The sequence below is a fragment of the Amphiura filiformis genome, chromosome 13, assembly GCF_039555335.1.
Source record: "Amphiura filiformis chromosome 13, Afil_fr2py, whole genome shotgun sequence".
NCBI classification, from domain to species: Eukaryota; Metazoa; Echinodermata; class Ophiuroidea; order Amphilepidida; family Amphiuridae; genus Amphiura; species Amphiura filiformis.
This window is the reverse complement of record NC_092640.1, coordinates 21,296,053-21,312,063: the sequence shown is the minus strand read 5'-3', so window position 1 is coordinate 21,312,063 and position 16,011 is coordinate 21,296,053.

The window sequence follows — 16,011 nt, the reverse complement described above, 5'->3', positions numbered from 1 at the left end:
AATTACGGTCTTAAAAGAGGATGGCAGAAAATTATAATGTATTTGCTTGAAAATATAAAATCTATGGTGTTAAATAGCGTTTGCCCTGTGTTCTTCATCCGTGGTTTTGTTTCCTATTATTTCAACTGAGTATAATATTTAGGATTTAGAGAAGGTCCTCCAAACACTAGCACTCATCACAATAATCATTTGTTACAAAATTGTTACCCAATTTGTTACCGAAATTGGTGTGAAAACTCACACCAAATTCTACATCCTCGACTTGGAATTGACTAGAATTTCTTGACTAAAATTTATGACCAGGCGTAAATGACTAGATATGCGTTGACCAGGCATAAATGACTAGATCAGCGTTGAAATGATTAGAAAATCTCCTCAAAATGACCAGAATCTCGTCAAATTATTTTGACTAGGATTTCTAGTCGAAAAAACGACTAGGTATTTTTAAGAGTGTACGATACGCATATTCTGTCTTCATTAAGGGATCGGATAGCGACGTCTTTACGTATTTTTTGTGGGACCTGAGAGCACATCAGACGAAGAATGTCCTGCTGATATCAAATAATTTTGGCTTTTTGAAATTCGCGATATAATACACATTTTATGGCAAATGATTAAAAATTGATATTTTTGACAATTTTGACCTTTCATATTGAAGATATAGATTTTTTCCCACAAAGACCTAAAAATTTTTCATGTTTTGGGGAAAAAATCTATAGCCTATCTTCAATATAAAAAGTCAACATTTTCAATTGATCGTCGGCTTTTCATCCCAGCTACATACACTTAAAGTGCATTATCATTAGATTTATACAATTTACTTCGAGGACTTTTGATTTTCAAAAATATCAATTTTTAATCATATTTTGGCCTAACTAAAAAAATGCTGTACTGTTTTTAACGTTTTCATGCCCTTTATATAAATCAACATTTAAATGTTATAAAAACGTTTTAAATAAAACCAAAACGATTTTATAACACGTTCATAACGTTTTAAAACATTGTTTGCTGGGACTGGTTGGGTTTTACCGCGTCAAACAAGTGGTGTGTCGAACAAATAGAGGACGTCCATTCAATACGCAACCTGTGGACAATGGACATATATCTTGAAAACGTTCCACTTGATCAACACACCAATTATTAATATGAACAACAAAAACCGGATTACCTATGAATTAACTAGGGTTATGACAGTTAGATTAGGGTTTACCGTGTCGAATGAGTATAGTGTGTCGAACAAACGGAGATATACCAACACTGTAAATCCAAGTGTTTGGTGTTTCTGTAACACTTTTTAAACACTGCAAGGTGTTTAATTTTTCATTTACACAGTAAAGGAATAGGACACCTAAACACCAAAGTAAACACATAAACACAAAGAGTAAACACATGAGAGTATTTAGATTCTAAACATTCAACATGATTACTTTCATATTGTTCGGAAAGTAAATGCACATGTGTTTACTTTGTAAACATTCTGTGTGTTTACTTTCTAAACCATTTTGAAAGTAAACATGTTGAATGTTTAGAATCTAATTACTCTCATATGTTATCTCTTTGTGTTTATGTGTTTACTTTGGTGTTTATGTGTTTAGCTATCCTATTCCTTTACTGTGTAAATGAAAAAATAAACACCTTGCAGTGTTTGAAAAGTGTTACAGAAACCCTAAACACTTGGATTTACAGTGAAGAGAGCACCCTCTAAGACTCTGAAATAGGTTAATATAAACACTACATCATCTCGTTTCAATTACAATACCAAATATGCCATTTGTATAACCCGGTTCCAAGTCAACTGTAACAAAAGAAATGACGCGTATCTGAAACAAAACTACATAGATTTCTGTGACGAATTAAAGTTAACAATGTTTGGCTTCGTCTAATATGACTTCATTTATGTGCAATAAAACTGACTTCTACTCAAAGTGCATGTTTAGCATACTTATTATGAAAGTACAATCCGAGTACAGAATAATTCGTAATAGGAGGAATACGTTGCACTTGATAGCATCGATTCGTCCTCTGTTTTGCGATGCAAAACAATACTACTTAATACAGTGAAAGCGTACTTAGTGAGCAATTTAATACAGAATGCATGTTATTTAACCCAAATTTCAAGTCTTATCGTACACAGCCAAACTCCAAGCTGCTAAGTGCATTAAACCTTATCTTCGGTACACCATAGAAAATAATGATGCATCAGTTCCCAATTGGGATGTCACATCTGCATTACCACTGATACCATCTGCCCGCACTTTACTAATTATCACTGTGGGCGAGTGTTGAATCGTGAATGTGCAGCCAATGGGTTAGGTTTAAGGATAGGGTTAGGGTTATAGGTTAATGTTAGGGTTATGGTTAGGATTAGGGTTAGGGTTATGATTAAGGATATAGGGATAGGGTTAGAGTCAGGGTTAGTGTTAGGTTAGGATTAAAGATATAAACACAGGGTTAGAGTTAGGGTTAGGGTTAAGGTTAGGGTTAAATTAGGATATAGGGTTACACGATTCGACACTCAGCCACCCTCCCTCGGGGTTAGGGTTACACGATTCGACACTCAACCACTTATATGAGACATTAACTTTGAATAACAAATTTTAACGTTTGCAGTAATGGATGTACGCACTCAATACAGACCATACCAGTGTATGCAATAAACAAACCGGAATAGGCCTAGTATAACAATACGAAAATGACAGCCATGTTAGATCCTTTACAGTTAATAACTACAAGCATTTCAGATTGTCAATTAAATCACCTATTTGAGTCATATTTTATGTATTTTTTCTTTGTAATCCATCTTGGCGGACAATGCTTTGATGACCTAGAGTTGCATATAGTTTCTGTAGGCTGTATCACATTGTAATCTACTTAAAGTGCTGGTTGTTCTTTCCCATAGTGTACAGCATCCCAATGCTGTTTATCCGTAGAGAGAACACGGGAAACTATATTCTATTATCGTATGACTATATGATTTTAACTGTAATGCCGTAACAATCACATGTTTATTGCATTTTCTACAACCTATAGATTAGCTGTTTTTTTATTGCAGAGGTACACCGTAATTACTGTAACAATAAACTATATACAATATAGTATATTATTGAAACTTCACCGGTTTTCCCTACTCGGGCATTGGGTATTTTCAAGTCTCGGGCTTTGGTTATCATTGGCCAGACATTAGAAATCAGGACATTATAAAGCGTTATATTATACTAGAAAGGTGGAGAACCCTACCATGTAGTTAAGCGGTTTGTTACAAAGATCATGAAGATATGGCACAATAGATTTGGTAATAACAGTTTGCACAGGCGGTGCAGGATACGATTTGTACCAATGTTTAATTCGCCATTGGTTAACACACTTAACACATGTGACTTTGAAATAAAAAAAAAAGTCAACGAAAATCTATGAATGTGGGATGTTGTGACAAAATATTTTTCCATTTTTAATCCGCTGGAGGTTGTTTGATGGGAAGTCATACTATCAAATCCATTTTTTGTGTAAGTTTTTTTTTAATTATTGATAACCACCTATTTTGAAGTGGCTTTCAGCCTAGTAGTTTCGTCAGCCTCGTACATGTCGTAGGTTACGTGACATGTGTCCTGTACAGGAGCTTAGCTACGATGGGAACCCACGTGACTAAAACTAAAAACCGCAACTAAAATCAGGAACTTTGAAAGGCTCAGTGCACCACAAAGGTACTACTGATGTGCACCACTCTACTTCGGATATGAGTTTATCTTATCAAGGCATGTTTATACATGCATCTGTGACAGTCCCGTCTCTTGGAGGAGTTTGGCTGTGTAACACATCATGCCATTCCCTTATCATACCACACGGCAGCTTTGTATGAATATACAATATGAATCATGATTCAGTATAAGAATAACATTTACTGATGCTTCAGTCAAGGCGCGTCATAACGCCCCATGGTATGTCTATGAGGAAGATTCTCAACTTCATTTTGTCTCTTCAGTTTTACCAATGACATATAGACTCTATCATCTATTTGGCGTCTCTGTAATTCATCGTATACTTTACCCATAGGTACCCCTGTATACTTAGTGGTAGCAGGCATCTTGCGATATTTTAGAAACAAAACAACAACTAAAATGAAAAACACAAATGCCAATATAATTGTAGCAATGGTTGACACGATCCAAAATACGGCAGGTGATTTTAAGAATGTGCATTGTTTTTCGCAATTTGTAGTGTTAAAAGTAACTGCTACTACATCGGTGTTAATAATAACGTCATGAGGCATGGTTACAGTAGGGTAAATGCTACCGGCTGGATTGGGTAAGACAACCACAGGGCCTACATGACAAGTACGTGTCTTGCTTGGAAATGCTTTGCTGGAAATCTGACACACAAAAATAACGCGCGAATGTTGTAATGCTACTCTTAAATTCAACACAGAAGTTAGAATATCGCCCGTTACGACTTCCTTCACCGATGTTAAAATTTCTTTCGATTTACTGTCATGCCATTGAATATCAACAGGCGGATTACCAACGCGCGATGAGCAGTTCATTTTAAGTAGCGTTCCCGCGTAAACTTGACGTAAGTTTGTATTTACCGCGCCACAATTCGGATCCGATGGCGGGAAATATAACGTCTGTAACGTTATGGTACCAGCCGGTAATCTCGCGGTCCCGTCAGTATCCATAATCTTACACGTGTATTCCCCTTCGTCCTCTTGTTTTACATCCATGATTGACAGAAAATAAACAGTTGATCCACTCTCCATCTGTCTTAGCGCCAAAAATACACGATCCTGACGCAGGTGAAGAACTTCATCTAAGAATATCCTCTCTTTATCCGCGTTGCGGATCAAAGTGACCTCTTGACCAGGCTTGACATTCCACACCTGGCAGTGGAATGCGAAGATCGAGCCGCGTTCTACAGGATTGACAGGCGCTGTCAATTGCAGTCTTGTTTCAGATGAGGAGTCCACATTCCTGACATAGTTGAGTAACAATAAAGCACATGTGCAAAATGATGTTATGAAGTACATGTTGGCGTTGAATGATGACATCATATAAAAGAAATTGATGTGCCCATATGGAACGTCAGGACATTGACGTGTTAAGCTGTTGACGCAAGAATTTCAAAGTTTAAACATCAAGTTGATAGTTAAACTCGTCTACAAAAGGCATTTGAAGGCGATTTCGAAGCAAGATTTCGTTTTCTTAAAGTCAAATTGTTGTCGCACTCATGTCCAGAAGAGTTAGATTTCGACTCTATACCAAGTGCAGAAGACACACATGATCCTATAGTGACACAAATGACAAACACTCGGATGCAGTTACCTCTGATGTTGCTCGAATCATGGAAGTAGAAGAATGAACACACAGGATGTAAATTTCACAATTTATTTGGTACAAAACCAGGCCACATTGTTGTTAACACTTCCTAAATTCACACAAGCTCATCAAGCATGTCAAAGCACCATCAGAGCCAAAGCACAACTGATATTTAAGTGCACATATACCTCCCAGGTTCTATAGATCCAAGTCTTGAAATTGACACAAAAAATAAACGCGATGCAATTTCAACGTACATATGGGTTTTTTTTCCTACCGTATAGTTGTTGACTCGGATGAGACACTTAAGTTCATGAGTACACACGGCGTGACTCTTACAAAGAGCACGCCGCCTTCTGGTGGCCTTTGGGCGCATTAATATTGATAAATCTAAAAGGTACCCAGAAACGATGTTCCACATAAAATATATTCCTCCTTGCATACACACCACTCTGGTATTTATTAATTTTAGTATTCATCTAAAATAGCATAATGGTATATATTTCAAGAACATCTAACTCAAAACTAGGCATGTTTATGCATTTTCATATAGATTTGGTATAACATTTAAATATGAAAATTATGAAATTTTTATGAAATGAACCAGTTGGATTGTCTTTCAGCAGAGTAAGAGTTAATGCGTAGGTAGGTGGAGTTGTGGGTAAACAGAAACGTTTTATAAATAAGATACACGACGCAGCAAAAAATGAATTATTACTACAACTCGCATAATGACATCAAAAAGGGGATCAAATTATGTGTCAGAATCTGTGGAAAGATGATCTATTATGTACTTTTGATTCTGATGTTGTGTTTGAAGTTGTCGCTCTTTGAAATGCATTGGTATATTAATATGTAAGTGTCTGTAAATCATTGATTGATCATGTTGATTGCATAAAAGTGCTTTTATTCGCGTCTATAGTGTATTTATAAAGTGTGTTTTAACATAAAAGCTTTCACTACAGGTAATGCACTTTCTGTGACAAGATACGACTTGTGAATAAAATATACAATTGAAATTGAAGTATTATCTTATTTGTTTTAGTATTATTATTGTCGGAAAGAAAGTCAATTTGGAGGAGCCAAAAACAATGATGTTAATGTTAAACATGCAGTGACGTGTTTTGAAGGTAAAGGAATATTACGTTATGTTAAGAGATATGTGATACGGCGCGGCACGTCGCTCAAATTTGGACTCCGTTTTAATGATATTATCACTCGTGTTTTTTTTCATCATGGTTCACACAGATCCAGGGCAACCATCTGGTTCATTTCTTTTAGGTAGTACAAAATGGTAATAAACATGAATCAATGTACCATTTCGTTAATGCAGATCTATAATTTGACGTAAGCAATGTATTACTTCATCAATACACAGATCTACAGAAGACGTAAGCAATGCACTACTTCATCGATACACAGATCTACAGTAGACGTAAGCAATGCACTACTTCATCAATACACAGATCTACAGTAGACGTTCATCAATACACAGATCTTCCGTAGGTGTAAGCAATGCATTACTTTTTATACATGAAAATATAGCTATTATATCACTGATCAATAATATAACATTTCCCACTTTCAAAAGTTGCACGTTACTGTGTAATTTAGGAGTTATTTGGGGTTAAAAATGTGTTTTTCGTGATTTTTTTCCATTTTGCCCAAAAATGTCAAATATTAAAATAGCTGTAACTTTCAAAATAAATTGAGTAGAAATTTTATTTCTATTGTAGATGTTACATATTACATAGATGTCTAACACTGGTGAATAAAAATGTCACAGCACAACTCTAAAATATAAAAAAAATGGCAAAACCATATTTTTGTGCTATTTCGGCCATTTTGAGCTAAAAATGTAATTTTTGCATGGGGAAAAAATAAATATAAATTTTATTGATTTAAAAAATATGTCATTATGTCAACCTAGTTATTCTGAACAAAAAAGTTAATGATGGTGAATGTCTGTGACCTATAGTTTTTGATCTATGGCCCTTTCAAATTCATATATGGACTAAAAGAGCATGTTTTTGTTCAATATTTCCAATATTACGCCAAAATGGTCCTTTATGGCCATTTTAACCAACTTGTTAGTTTTTGGAAAGTGGGAACTTCACTTAATAATATGAACATGTAATTGTACTTTAATGTTAAGCTATTTCAAGATCCACTAGTATGCCCACTACCGTGGTAGCTGCAATTTTATCTACTTTCAATGCAGTAAAATGATGACTAAAATGATTTTGCTGCATTGAAAGTAGTAAAATTGACGATATAATTGCTTCTGCCATGGAAACCGAGCTACCAGTGGATCTACAACTAGCTTAAAATGAAAGTACTATAATATATCCATAATATATGTGAAGTTCCCACTTTCCAAACACTGAAAATTTTGTTAAAATTACAAAAAAGTACCATTTTCCGCCTAATATTGGAAAAATTGACAAAAACATGCTATTTTAGTCCATATGTGAATTTGAAAGGGCCATAGATCAAAAACTATAGGTCACAGACATTCACCATCATTAACTTTTTTGTTCAAAATAACTAGGTTGATATAATGACATATTTTTCAATTCAAGAAAATATATATATTTTTTTTTCCCATGCAAAACTTACATTTTTAGGTCAAAAATGGCCAAAATAGCACAAAAATATGGTTTTTGCCATTTTTTTTATATTTTAGAGTTGTGCTATGACATTTTTATTCACCAGTGTTGGAAATCCATATGACATGTAACATCTACAATAGAAATGAAATTTCTACTCAATTTATTTTTAAAGTTACAGCTATTTTAATATTTGACATTTTTTTTTTAAATGGAAAAAAATCACGAAAAACACATTTTTAACCCCAAATAACTCCTAAATGAGTAAAGTAAAACGTGGGAATTTTTTGGATATTAATTCAGACATATATTTACTCTTGATTTGTTATGTTTTTATGTTCTGCCCAAGAGTGGACTACGGAAGTGAAAGATAAATGCCCATGTCCCATAGTCTATAATAGGCGTAAGCAATGAACTACTTCATCAATACACAGATCTTCCGTAGGCGTAAGCAAATCACTACTTCATCAGTGCACAGATCTACAATAGGCGTATATAAAGCAATGCACTACTTTATCAATGCACATATCTAATGTACTATAGGCGTAACTTGGCAATGCACTACTTTAAAAAGCATAGATCTTCAAGAGGTGTAAGCAATGCATTACTTCGTCAATGCACATATCTGCAGTAGCTGTATAGCAAAGCACTACTTCATCAACACGCATATCTCCAGATGTTAGCAATGTACTACTTCATCAATACACAGATCTACAGTAGACGTAAGTATGTACTACTTCATCAATACACAGATCTACAATAGGCGTAAGCAACGCATACTTCATCAGTCATGTCAGTGCACTTTATCAACTTTATTACTTTATCAATGCACATATCTATAATGTACAATAGGCGTAAGCAATGCACTCCTTTAAAGCATAGATCTACAATAGATGTAAGCAATGTACTACTTCATCAACACGCAGATCTACAGTAGACGTAAGCAATTAATGCACTACTTCATCAACACACAGATCTACAGCAGATGTAAGCAATGTTACTACTTCATCATCCCCAGATCTACAGTAGATGTAAGCAATGCACTATTTCATCAATACACATATCTACAGAAGATGTAAGCAATGCACTACTTCATCAGTACACAGATCTACAGTATATGTAATCATTGCACTACTTCATCAATACAGATCTACAGTAGATGTAAGTATGGCACTACTTCATCAATGTACAGATCTACAGTAGACGTAAGCAATACACTACTTCATCAATACACATATCTACAGAAGATGTAAGCAATACACTACTTCATCAATACACAGATCTACAGTAGATGTAAGCATTGCACTACTTCATCAATACACAGATCTACAGTAGATGTAAGCAATGCACTACTTCATCAATACACATATCTACAGTAGACGTAAGCAATGCAATACTTCATCAATACACTGACCTATAGTAGACGTAAGCAATACACTACTTCATCAATGCACAGATCTACAGTAGACGTAAGCAATGCACTACTTCATCAATACACATATCTATAGTAGACGTAAGCAATGTACTACTTCATCAATACACAGATCTACAGTAGATGTAAGCAATGCACTACTTCACCAATACACAGATCTACAGTAGATGTAAGCAATGCACTACTTCATCAGTACACATATCTACAGAAGATGTACCGTAAGCAATGCACTACTGCCTCAATACACAGATCTACAGTAGATGTAAGCAATGCACTACTTCATCAATACACATATCTTCAGTAGACGTAAGCAATGCACTACTTCATCAATACACAGATCTACAGTAGACGTAAGCAATGCACTACTTCATCAATACACAGATCTACATTGGACGTAAGCAATGTACTACTGCATCAATACACAGATCTACATTGGACATAAGCAATGCACTACTTCATCAATACACAGACCTATAGTAGACGTAAGCAATCCACTACTTCATCAATGCACAGATAGACAGTATACGTAAGCAATGCACAACTTCATTAATACACATATCTACAGTAGACGTAAGCAATGCACTACTTCATCAATACACAGATCTACAGTAGATGTAAGCAATACACTATTTCATTAATACACATATCTACAGTAGACTAAGCAATGCACTACTTCATCAACACACAGATCTACAGTAGACGTACATCAATTATTGACTACTTCATCAATTCAAAGATCTACAGCAGGCGTGTAAGCAATGCACTATATTTCATCAATACACAGATCTACATTGTTACGTCTATGTATAATAATTAATAATAAATAATTTTTAATCATTTGCCATAAAATATGTATTATATCGCGAATTTCAAAAAATCAACATTACTTGATATCAGAAGGACATTCTTCGTATTCAGAATGCAATTTGATATGTCGGATGTGCTCTCATGTCCCACACAAATACTGTTCAAACGTTCATACCCCAGCCCTTAAATCAACGAATTACATGGCCAGTAATCATAAACAGCCAATCATCTTAAGGGTTCGGTGACCCACCTTTGCACATTACTTTTTATGGGAAATGAGAGCACAGACATACTAAATTGGATTCTGAATACCAGAAATGTCCTTATGATATCAAAAATAATGTTAATAGTATTTAAATGTCGGGTTATATAAAAGTCATGTAAACGTTTTTATAACATTTTCTCTACAAAAACAATAAAAATCAACAACAAACAAACAAAAAACAACAACAAAAACACTACAGCAACATTTTAAAACTGTTGTCAAAATGCTATTGTAAAATATTGTTTGGCAAACATTATTGCAAAAAAAATTGTCAACTCTTAAATAACATTATGTTAGAATGTTTTGCATCACGTTTTCAAAATGTCTTCGGAACATTATTAAAATATTTTAACATTATTATACTCTATTAACACCAATATCAACAGTATATAGCTACTTCATTAACACCCAAATCGGCAGCAGATAGCTACTTCATCAACACCAATATCAGCAGTAGATAGCTACTTCATCAACACCAATGTCAGCAGTAGATAACTACTTTATCAACACCAATATCAGCAGTAGATAGCTTCTTCATCAACACCAATATCAGCAGTATATAGCTATATATTTCAACAACAACCAATGTCAGCAGTAGATAACTACTTCATCAACACCAATGTCAGCAGTAGATAGCTACTTCATCAACAGCACCAATATCAGCAATAGATAGCTACTTCATCAACACCAATATCAGCAGTAGATAGCTACTTCATCAACACCAATATCAGCAGTAGATAGCTACTTCATCAACACCAATATCAGCAGTAGATAGCTACTTCATCAACACCAATATCAGCAGTAAATAGCTACTTCATCAACACCAATATCAGCAGTAGATAGCTACTTCATCAACACTAATATCAGCAGTAGATAGCTACTTCATCAACACCAATATCAGCAGTAAATAGCTACTTCATCAACACCAATATCAACAGTAGATAGCTACTTCATCAACACCAATATCAACAGTAGATAGCTACTTCATCAACACCAATATCAACAGTAGATAGCTACTTCATCAACACCATGATCAGCAGTTAGATAGCTACTTCATCAACACCATCATCAGCAGTAGATAGCTACCTCGACAACACCAGTGTCCGCAGTAGATAGCTACTTCATCAACGCCAATGTCAGCAGTAGATAGCTACTTCATCAATACCAATATCAGCAGTAGATAGCTACTTCATCAATATAACAGTAGAAAGTTACTTCATCGATACCAATATCAATTATATAGCTCCTTCATCAAAATTAGTATCAGCAGCAGAGACCTAATTAAGTAATACCGATATCAGCAGTACATAGCTTACTTCATCAACAATAAATCATCATCATCAACACCAATGACAACCTTCACAAACGTATTCATCAACAATAGAAAAGAGATGAATTAAAAAAATCAACAAGGGCCTAAAACAGTGGTTTTGCTTATTCATTTGTAATGTAAAGAGGGTGATATGGGCTCCCAGTCGCAATGTCGTAAATCAAAATACAGAGGAAGGAATCAAACGAACAAATACCACAACCATTAAACCTAATGTTAAATTGATTTCACGTGATAAATAAACTAATTACTGTTTACCCAATTACATGCTAAAAGGAATTGCAGTATAGGGGCGCGTAAACTTTAAACATGCGTCATTCAGACACACCAATGACACATCAAACTTTTCCATCATTGTCCTCCTCGGATTGGCACACAAGGTATAGGAGTTATTAATGCTCTGGGTGCTAGGCATAGGCTTTAACATAAGAAGTCCAAGAACGATCTCACGAACTATACTGAAGCAATACTAGGCTTGTTTGTAGCTCATTTTAATGCATTTTCATGCTGATTTCGAATATGGTAATGAAAACGAACAATTCTGAAGTTTTTGAATTTTTAAAAACAAATTTGAAACTTGTCGTCTGCAGTCGACACCCAGGTGGCGGGTGGAGAGAGTTTAAAACGCACAACTCCTTTCGAACTCGACTGCTAGCTTTACATGCGTGTTATCTGTACACAACTTATGTTCCGTCAAACAAAGGTGTGGGATATTGGGATATTCTATTTAAAATCCACACTATCACTGTGGAAGATTTAGCTAAAGACTTACACAGAGGGAGTATGAGTTTTGAATACAAGACCCATCGGGTAACTTCCATTTGATATACTCACTCCAGTTGTAGAAGATGTAGATAAAGCTATAACACAGGAGATGTGTTTCAAAATGATTAACCCAATTACATTTGAAAAACATACTCCCTCTGTTGAAGATGTTTTCAAAATCTTCCACAGGGGTAGTGTGTATTTCAACTGAAATAGCCCTCATAGGGAGAGTGGACATATGAGCCTAAATTTACGATAATGGCTCCATCAGGAATTGAATCGTACCATCATGAACGATTACTGTTGTCGAGTAGATTTTTCATTGTCGACAATCGTCAAATCTCAAGATCCGATGTCGACAAAGTAATACTTCAGTACAGTCAAAATATTAAGGTCAGAGACCACCTTGTGCATCGTTCATTTACACAGAAATTTTACCATATACCACATATACGCATCATCAGAATATTGGGATTGTAATGGAAAGATAATATATAATCAGTACCACTTACGAATGAAATAGAAGACTGATGCAGTTATTTCATGGCAAATAATGGCGATGTTAAGCATAGCTATCTTAAGCTTTTCTCTAAATATTTTGATGATCAGATTTTGTCGACATTTGGTCCATACTTGTCGACAATCGGGAAAATTGTATTATATATATATCGCGAATTAAAAAAAATCCAAACTATTTGATATCGGAAGGACATTCCTTGTATTCAGAATGCATATGTCTGATGTGCTCGCATGTCCCACAAAAAATATTGTACAAACAATGCTATCCGAACCCTAAATGAAGATAGCCTATTAAAAAGAACGACAGAATTGGAAAAAGAGTCAAATAATTGTAAATTTAGTAAAAATCTGAGGAACAATGCTGCCTTTGCTAGAAGCAAACGATGGGAGACAACTCCTCCCCTCCTGTCTTGATATTAAGTGGACAACAATTTACATCAATATGATATCAACTGTTTTTCCACCACCCAAAGGGCAACTTCCAATTAGGCAAGACAACCTACCACAACACACCAATATCCACATGCACCAACAAGGATTGCATAAAAATGATAATTTGTGACTAAATATACATTTTTATTGATTCTTACAATATCAAACGCAAACCCGAGGTGCATTGGGCTATTCCATTTAAAATCTACACTACCCCTGTGGAATATTTTGGAAATATCTACAGCAGAGGGAGAATTAATTTCAAATAGAATGATCACTTAGCAGCTCCATTTGAAACTCACCCTCTCTCAGTGGAAGATTCAAGTTGAATCTTTCTCATAGGGTGTATGGAATTCAAATGGAGCTGCCTAATGTGTTCATTACATTTGAAATTCATCCTCCCCCTGTGGATGATATTTCCAAATTCTTCCACAGGGGTAGTGTGGATTTTAAATGGAATAGCCCATTGAGGCTATTGAACTTACTGACCAATGTGAGTGTCACTGAGGCTGAAGTAATAATAACGCTCTGCACTATGCCAATGGGGATGGGCGGTACACACGGCCATTACTTTTCGCCAGCCCATAGGGCTGGTATCTAATACTGAGATGGGATTTGTGTACACTAAAGATTAGCTAAGATTATAGCCTTCTTCTATTGGTATGAATTATTTTTTTTACTTCTTGTGGTGGAAATGTTTTTGATGTCTGCTAATTCGATTTGCAAGGAAAAGAAGGTATATTTTGCCGTTTCAACGAACGAAAACGATTGAGTATTGCCAAAGTTATGTTTGAATTAATTATGACTTAAAAAGTTATCATAGGTTAGGCCTACACATATAAACATAAACTTGTTCAGCAATCAGCATATCAAAAAAATGACATGGTCAACAATTAGTAATTAGCGGGGAATGATCACTGGAACAAGGTCATATCAGTGGACTACTGAGCATAGCATGATGTTTGGTTGCCTGTGAGTGCATAATTGATGTTGATAACAGATCTAATAATGTTGTAGAATCAAAATCTTCATTATATGGACCACATTGAAGTCAAAGTAATTATCTATCCTATCCTGTATCGTTTTATGGATAAAATTGACTCAAAATGTTATTGATGATATTATTGCTATCTTTAACATTAGTTTTGTCTTTTCAACGGGAAAAATCCGATGGAAAATAAAGTTTTTAGGTGTTAGCTATAATATTGAACAATATATCCCATATTTTGGCATGCACTTATAGAAAATAAATAAATTATTGTCTTACTTTATAAATTATAAATACTGTAAAATGACACATAACTAAAGTGAGGCCACTTTCTATCTTTTTTATTTGATTCATAAAATTACATTCAACAAAATGATTGAAGACTGAGAAAACACACAATGCAGACTATTACAGAATGGAGTAGGTAAGATGCCATGTCCATAGCTTTGCAGGAGTTTCGGACTAACAATTAACACATTCAAAAAATACAGTTTAAATGTGAAGATTGTAGTGAATGATCAGTCCTTTTATCATGTGCTTGCCACTATCTACTTTATAGTAAACTATACATTGCGAAATAATATAAAATCATTTTAAAATAAAATGTGCATGTAAGTTGAGTTTACATAGCGAATTAACTAACAACTGCAGTGTATTTCTTGATTTTAATAATAAGCATGGGTAAAAAGCAGTAAAGACAAAAATACAGAACAATTTGGAGTAATGAATTAAAGAGTTGACAGGAGTTATAGGAGTTAATGCTTTTTGCTGTTTCAGTGTGCATGTTCTCAGCATTGATGGTTTGGTGAACTGTCATGTAACATGGATGTAAGCGTGATCCTAAAAATGCCTTTCACGGTGACCCAAACTATTTACAAGACCTCTTCTGCATTGAGGCTGGCCTTCCCTTTTAAAGGGAATTTTTATTCAAAACTATTCAAATTTGCATGGCTATAATTATATCAAGAACCACTGCACCAATACGTGTCATGATTGTCCTCATCTGAATGCATTTCTTATAATGAAATCAAATATGGTTGTAAAAATGTGGATTTCTAAAATTGTTGACAAAATATTACAAAGGTGACCCACATTTTAATAACCTCACTTAGATAGCTACATGTATATTGCACGGATCGGGGCTGAAGGCTTCAAGGCTCAGGTGGTTGAAATAAGTGCGTTGCCTAAAGACATCTCAAAATGTTCCTGCTTGCCTTAATTAATTTATACAATATTAGTTATTTATTTGCTCAGTGTCTTAAGAAAGTACAATGGCTAACTGTACGATCATAATATAACAGGTTTGTCTGCTTGACATTATGAACGCTCGCGACCGGGAATGCAATTAATATGATATAGGCCTAAAATAATAAATGGTTCTTTTGAAAACTGTTTTCATCATGTCATGAAGCGACGGCTGTTCATTTGATATCAAATTACTTTCTGCAGAGGATTTAAGGGAAGGGGTATGGACGTTTGGACAGTATTTATTGTGGAACATTAGAGCACATCAGACATATCGAATTGCATTCGGAATACGAAGAATGTCCTTCTG